The sequence below is a fragment of the Mobula birostris genome, chromosome 11 (assembly GCF_030028105.1).
Source record: "Mobula birostris isolate sMobBir1 chromosome 11, sMobBir1.hap1, whole genome shotgun sequence".
Classification (NCBI taxonomy): Eukaryota; Metazoa; Chordata; class Chondrichthyes; order Myliobatiformes; family Myliobatidae; genus Mobula; species Mobula birostris.
Window position 1 is genome coordinate 95,785,732 of NC_092380.1, and position 8,068 is coordinate 95,793,799.

Below are 8,068 nucleotides of genomic sequence, written 5' to 3' on the forward strand. Positions count from 1 at the left end.
TAGTTTCATATTTAGAATGTTCATTTCATCATTCTGATTGGGTAGATATGTCACATCTCCACGTAGAAGTTCAATCTTGTTTCCCAAGCTCTTGTCGACTTTGAACAAAAGTTCAACCACAGTGTCAAAAAAAAGATCAAAACAGTGTTTTAAACAGCAGTCTTTTTGACAGCCAGTGCAATTCAGTATGAAGAAGCAAACGTTCAAACTTGGCATAACTGGTGAAAATTCTGCTCTTTAATGGATGAACTTTAATTTTGTTGATAGCAGATATTATGAGAGCCATGCTTGAGAAACCACTCTGCTCCGTTTAGCGGAATTAGTCCTTACTCTTAATAATTTCTCCTTTGGCTCCTCCCACTTCCTCCAAACTAAAGGTGTAGCTAAGGGCACCCATATGGGTCCTAGCTATGACTGCCTTTTTGTTGGCTTTGTGGAACAATCTATGTTCTGTACCTATTCTGGTATCTGTCCGCCACTTTTCCTTCGCTACATCGACGACTGCATTGACGCTGCTTCCTGCACGCATGCTGAGCTCGTTGACTTTATTAACTTTGCCTCCAACTTTCACCCTGCCCTCAAGTTTACTTGGTCCATTTCCAACACCTCCCTCCCCTTTCTAGATCTTTCTGTCTCTATCTCTGGAGACAGCTTATCCACTGATGTCTACTATAAGCCTACTGACTCTCACAGCTATCTGGACTATTCCTCTTCTCACTCTGTCTCTTGAAAAAATGCCATCCCCTTCTTGCAATTCCTCCGTCTCCGCCGCATCTGCTCTCAAGATGAGGCTTTTCATTCCAGGGCGAGGGAGATGTCCTTTTTTTTTAAAGAAAGGGGCTTCCCTTCCTCCACCATCAACTCTGCTCTTAAACGCATCTCCCCCATTTCACGCACATCTGCTCTCACTCCATCCTCCCGCCACCCCACTAGGAATAGGGTTCCCCTGGTCCTCACCTACCACCCCACCAGCCTCCGGGTCCAACATATTATTCTCCGTAACTTCCGCCACCTCCAAAGGGATCCCACCACTAAGCACATCTTTCCTTCCCCCCCCCCCCCGCTTTCCGCAGGGATCTCTCCCTACGCGACTCCCTTGTCCATTCATCCCCCCCATCTCTCCCCACTGATCTCCCTCCTGGTACTTATCCTTGTAAGCGGAACAAATGCTACACATGCCCTTACACTTCCTCCCTTACCACCATTCAGGGCCTCAGACAGTCCTTCCAGGTGAGGCGACACTTCACCTATGAGTCGGCTGGGGTGATATACTGCGTCCGGTGCTCCCGATGTGGCCTTCTATATATTGGCGAGACCTGACGCGGACTGGGAGACCGCTTTGCTGAACACCTACGCTCTGTCCGCCAGAGAAAGCAGGATCTCCCAGTGGCCACACATTTTAATTCCACATCCCATTCCCATTCTGACATATCTATCCACGGCCTCCTCTACTGTAAAGATGAAGCCACACTCAGGTTGGAGGAACAACACCTTATATTCTGTCTGGGTAGCCTCCAACCTGATGGCATGAACATTGACTTCTCTAACTTCTGCTAATGCCCCACCTCCCCCTTGTACCCCATCTGTTATTTAATTTTATACACACATTCTTTCTCTGACTCTCCTTTTTTCTCCCTCTGTCCCTCTGACTATACCCCTTGCCCATCCTCTGGGCTCCCCCCACCCCCGTCTTTCTCCATGGGCCAACTGTCCCATGATCCTCTCATATCCCCTTTGCCAATCACCTGTCCAGCTCTTGGCTCCATCCCTCCCCCTCCTGTCTTCTATCATTTTGGATCTCCCCCTCCCCCTCCCACTTTCAAATCTCTTACTAACTCTTCCTTCAGTTAGTCCTGACAAAGGGTCTTGGCCTGAAACGTCGACTGTATCTCTTCCTAGAGATGCTGCCTGGCCTGCTGCGTTCACCAGTAACTTTGATGTTTGTTGCTTGAATTTCCAGCATCTGCAGAATTCCTGTTGTTTGTGCCTTGAGAAAAGTTGCTGCCTGAGATTTTTGGCTGCAGGATGTTGAGAATGCATTATGCAATAGATTGCAAACCAACTAGAAACATAGAAAATAGGTACAGGAGTAGGCCATTTAGCCCTTCGAGCCTGCACCGCCATTCAGTATGATCATGCCTGATCATCCAACTCACCCTGTACCTGCCCTCTCCCCATACCCCCCGAGCCCTTTAGCCACAAGGGCCATATCTAACTCCCCCTTAAGTATAGCCAATGAACTGGCCTCAACTGTTTCCTGTGGCAGAGAATTTGTGACTAGGAATTTCTTTTTTCATAAATGCCTCTGAACCTGCATGGCGATCTGTCATATATGGTGCTCCATGCAAAAGAAATCATATTCCTAATTAGAATACTTTTATTCTGAATATACATTTGAACTCATAGATTGATTCTCCATTGATACTTGTTCTTAACGTTTTACAGAAGAGAATCTCTTCATATTCTGTTTTTTGTAGCTCTGCATAGTTGATACTGAATATCTTCAATCATCTTGTCAATACAAGTTATTACTTAGAAGAATTTATTTTAAAATACTGGTGTCCATTTTGACAACAGCAGGCATTATTAATCTTTCACCAATTGTGTATGATTTTCCACACTTTGTTATCACTTTGGAAATGTTATAAGAGGCAATGAGACCACTGTCAATGTCGTTTTTAGCTTTCTTGACAAATGACTCGAGTGTGCAATGCTTTTCAAATACTTTCATCTTCTGGAACTGGGTACTATAAGTAGACTTGGTGTCTTTTATGGAAGTGTTCCTACAATCTTGATGGTTTCATGGCTTCATTAGACGGTACGGTATTACAAATAAGACATGGGATGTTGCTAACCTGACAGGAACAGAATAAAACCATACTCCATGTATGTACAAACAATTGTATTTGCGCACTTTCTATAGTTTCTGTTTCTTGGCAGGATTAGAATTCAAGGCTTCACTTTCAGACTTGAGATTGACAGCATATGTATTTTTCCATCATTAATGAGGCTAAATTAAAATTAAAAATTAACACAAACTGGGAATCCCTATCGGATGTTGATGATGGCAGCGAGTTGACATGGTCTGTCAGGTCTCGTACCTCAAGTTACGGTGCCACTTACTGTCCCTTCTCACCAAGAATCTTGAATTCTCCTCTCCCCCCCCACCCGACAACTTCTATTCCCCCGAATGCCCCCCTTTAGGACATGTAACTGCCCCCTTTGGGAAGCACTGTGATAGATGTTGAATTTTAGATGCGTTTTCAGAAGAATAGGGACCTGAGACTCGGGCATGGCTAAGAGCATGTTCATGAGAAGATGGCAAGTCAAATGTTTTATATTTCAAATGCACATGACATGCTTGTTTTTTTTTTATGGAATGTACTCCATTGTGCCAAACCTTTAGGTTTGATCTGTGAACCCTGCAAGCCTAAAAGACTGCAAAAACGATTTCCTAAAATAATGTGACATGCAATAATTGCAATAAAAGATTGTGCTGGGGAGAGTGCAGAGGAGGTTCATCAGGATGTTGCCTGGATCGGAGCATTTTCGTTACAGCAAGAGAGTGGATAGGCTGGACTAGTTTTCCTTGGACTGCTGAGGGGGTTATCTGATTAAAAATATGTAAAATTATGTTGGGCATAGACAATCAAAACATTTTTTCCATTGGTAGGAGTATCAAAAATAAAGATGTGTTAAGATGAGAGAAGACTTTTTTTAGAAGACTAAGATGAGGGAAAGATCTTTTTTACACAAGGTGATCGATATCTGGAATGTTCTGCCACAGAAGGTGGGCAAATTGGATACAATGACCATGTTTGAAGTACTTAGACAAACATTTAAATAGGCAAGGCATAGAAAGATACAGTCCTAATTTGGGCAAATGGGTTGGTGTAGATGTGAGGGGTGGGGTAATTGGAAGGGACTAATGAGTCTGATTCTGTACTGTATAACTCTGCTTGAGTTGTGAGAACTTGGAGTAGCTGGAATTTTTGAACAGAGAAGGTCAAAATGTTTGATGGGTGTTCAAAATCATAGTTGTGGAATAAATTAGTTTGTTTCCAATGGCATCTGGCAGGGTATTCCAAGAGTTCCTTGTCTTAACTGGCAAACAGAACCAAAGGTAAGGGGAATTTATGAAGTGAGTTATGATCTGGAGTGTACTGTCGGAAGATGAAAGTAAATTCAATAATCCCTTTCCTAAAGGAATTGGATGATAATGAAAGGAGGATGGCAGGATTAGGCAGAATGAGCAGAGTGTAACTGGAAAGATCTTTTGGATACCTGTGTAGACTGAGTCAGGCAGGGCTCATTCATTCCATAGAAACAGGAAACCTACAGCGCAATCCAAGCCCTTCGGCCCACACTGCTGTGCCAAACATATACTTTAGAAATTACCTTGGGTTACCCATAGCCCTCTATTTTTCTAAGCTCCATGTACCTATCCAGGACTCTTTTAAAGAAAAGACCCTATTGTATTCCAAACCTATTCTTAGTATTGCACTTCACCTCCAATAAATATACTGCAGGGGTAGACTTTACCTATAGACCAGAAAGGAAACTATTCAACAGCTGTGTACCTCTTCAAAGGTCCATTATGAGATCCTGGGGAAAATGTTGCCTCATTGGGAAAAGGATCCATATGTCACCAAATAGAGGTTTTGGTGGGCATCATCAATGAATTTGCCCATCTGAAGAAAACCATGAGTGCCGAGACCTCAACATGGCATGAATAACTTGTACAAATGCAACATAATGTACCAACTCTTATACTTAATGTCTTGACTAGCAATGAGAAGTGTTCTGGAGCAAAGTGATCCGGGAACACAGATCCATAAATCATTGAAATCTCTCCAGTTCTAACCTCACTCCTGCTGAATGCACTGTTCTCCACTTTCTCTGCACTAATCCTAACCTCACCATCAAACCGACAGATAATGGAGGGGGGGGGGGTGGTTGTGGTCTGCCAGACTGACCTCTACCCTAGATGAGGCCAGGCAACAATTCTTAGTCACCTCCTCTTACTTACCTCTTGAACAGGACCATTGTCTCCCATACCATCGCTGACCATATTAACTCTGGGAATCTCGCATCCACTGCCACCAACCCACCAACCTCCTACTCTGCACCTCTCTTTTCTACCTCCTACACAAGATCCACAAACCTGCCTGGCCAGGTAGACCCATTCTTTCTGCTTCTTCCTGCCCCACCAAAGTTGTATCTGCACACCTCAAATCTTCTTTATCTTCCTCTGCACCCCCCCCCCCACCCCGGATCAGTCCCTTCTTACCTACATTATTGATACTTTAAATGCTCTGGATTTCCCTTTAAGTTCCCTGGCCCCAATCATTTCATTTTCACTATGGATGTCCAGCCCCTATACACCTCCATCCCCCAACAGGAGGGTCTTAAAACTCTCTGCTTCTTTCTAGACAACATACCCAACCTGTTCCTCTCTAGCACTGCTCTCCGTCTGGCAGAACTGGTCCTCGCTCTCAATAATTTCTCTTCCAGCTCCTCCCACTTCCTTCAAACCAAAGGTGTAGCTATGGGTATTCACATGGGTCCCAGCTTTGTCTGCCTTTTTGATGGCTATGTGGAACAGTCTATGTTCCAAACCTACACCAATATCACTCCCCAACTTTTCCTACACTACATTAATGACTGTGTTGGTCTACTTCCTCCAACCATGCAGAGCTCGTCAACTTTATCAACTTTGCCTCCAACCCTGCCCTCAAATTTACCTGGTCCATGTCTGACACCACTCGTTCTGGATCTCTGTCTCTATCTCTGGAGACAGTTTACCTAATGATACTTTTATAAATCCATTGATTCTCACAGTTACCTGGACTACACCTCTTCCCTCCCGCCCCCTCCAACCCTGTCACTTTTTAAAATACCATCGCCTTTTAGTTCCAACCTCTCTGCTGCATCTGCTCTCAGGATGAGGCCTTTCATTCCAGAACTAAGGAGATGTCCTCCTTCAAATAAAGGGGGTTTCCTTCCTCCACCATCAAGCTGCCATCACCTGCATTTTTTCCATTTCGCTCATAACTACCCTCACCTCTTTCTCCCACTACCCCACCAGGGATATGGTTCCTCTTGTCATGACCTACCACCCCACCAGACTTTGCATCCAACACATAGTTCTCTGAAACTTCAGCCATCTCTAATGGGATCCCACCACCAATCACTTCTTTCTCCTGCCCCCACTCCCAACTTCCTGCTTTCCGCAGGGATTGCTCCCTATGCTACTCGCTTGTTTGTTCATCCCTCCCCAATGATATCCTCCTGGTACTTATCCTTTCACGTGAAACAAGTGCTATAAGCAGTCCTTCCAGCTGAGGCGACACTTCACCTGTGAGTTTGTTGAGGTCACCTACTGTATCTGATGCTCCTGGTGTGACCTCCTGTGTTTTCTTGAGACCCAAAGCAGATTGGGAGACAGCTTTACCGAGCTCCATCTGCCAGATAAAGCGGGATTTCCTAGTGACCACCCATTTTAATTCTTCACATTTCCATTCCTCTACTGCTGCAATGAGGCAACAGTCACATTGGAGGAGGAACACCTTGTATTACATCTGGTAATTGCCCCCCTTCACTATTCCTCCCTTCCCATTTCCTGCTCTCACCTTATCTCCTTACCTGCTCATCAGCTCCCTCTGGTGCTCATCCCCCTTCCCTCTCTTCCATGGTTTTCTACCCCCTCCTATTGGATTCCCCCTTCTCCAGCCCTTTACCTCTTTCACCTATCAACTTCCCGGTTCTTTACTTCACCCCTCCCCTTCTCCCAGTTTCACTTATCACCTACCATTTTCTACCTCCCCTCCCCTCCCCCCGTGTTCTTGCTCTGACTTATTTTTTCTCTCCAGTCCTGATGAAGGGTCTTGGCCTGAAATGTTGACAGTTTACTCTTTTCCATTGATGTTGCCTGGACTGCTGAGTTCCTAGAGTATTTTGTGTCTGTTGCTTTAGATTTCCAGCTTTTGCAGATTTTCTTGTATTTGTACTAAATGTATTTTTCAGCACTCTGTGATGCCCTTTCAAGGAACTGCACTGTATTCCTACATCCCCCTGTTCCATTATACTCTCTAGAGCAATACCATACATAGGGCAAGTCCTTCCCTGATTTGACTTTCCAAAATGCATCAACAAGATAGTGTTGGCCATATACAGCAATATTTTGTGGGCATATTACCAAACTAGTAGTGTACTTCTCAAGTATATTTGGTGCAATCCACAGCCTATAATTTCCCTTTACAAAATGTACTTTAGAACGGTCTTTTTTTTAAAAAAAAAGTAGGGATTTTACGATCTTCTGAAGGAGTTGAACTTGCTTCTCAAGAATGTAGGTATGGCATCTTAATGGACAAAGGTCAATCATCACCAGAAGAGAGGATACCGAATAAAGCGTTGAGCCAGATTAAAACATTGGCCTGGAAGAAGTGTTCAGCCCCTCTACTCTGTGCCAGCCAAGAATCCCCCACCTGAGTCCATCATGTCTGCCTGCATTTGTCCCATCTCCCTCTCTGTTTGCTGCTACCATTGGGAAGGAGGTGCAGGAGTCTTGGATCCCACACCACCAGGTTCTAAAACAGTTGTTGTCCTACATCCATTGGGCTGTTGGAGCGGTGTACACCAATTCACTCACCTCAGTGCTGAACTGACTCCAAAGCCTGTCAATTCAGTTTCAGAGTCTCTGCAGCTCACTTTCTCAGTATAGTTTGTTTCCTTTGCATGATTTGTCTGCTTTGGCACATTGGATATTTGTCATTTTTTGTTTAGTGTGGTTTCCATGGATTCTATTGCAGTTCTTTTCCCCTGTGGGTGCCTACAAGAAAATGAATCTGAAGGCTGTATATGGTGTACATAGTTAGATAATAAGCTTACTTTCAATTTCAAACCTCGCTTATCTTATTGAAATTTATTTGCCACTCCTCAGCCCTTTCCACTAACTGGCTAAGACCCCCTGTACTCTATGATCACCTTTACACTGCAGTACCTAATTTTGTGTCATTTACATACTTGCTGATCAAACCTTGTGCATTCACATCCAAATCCTTCATAT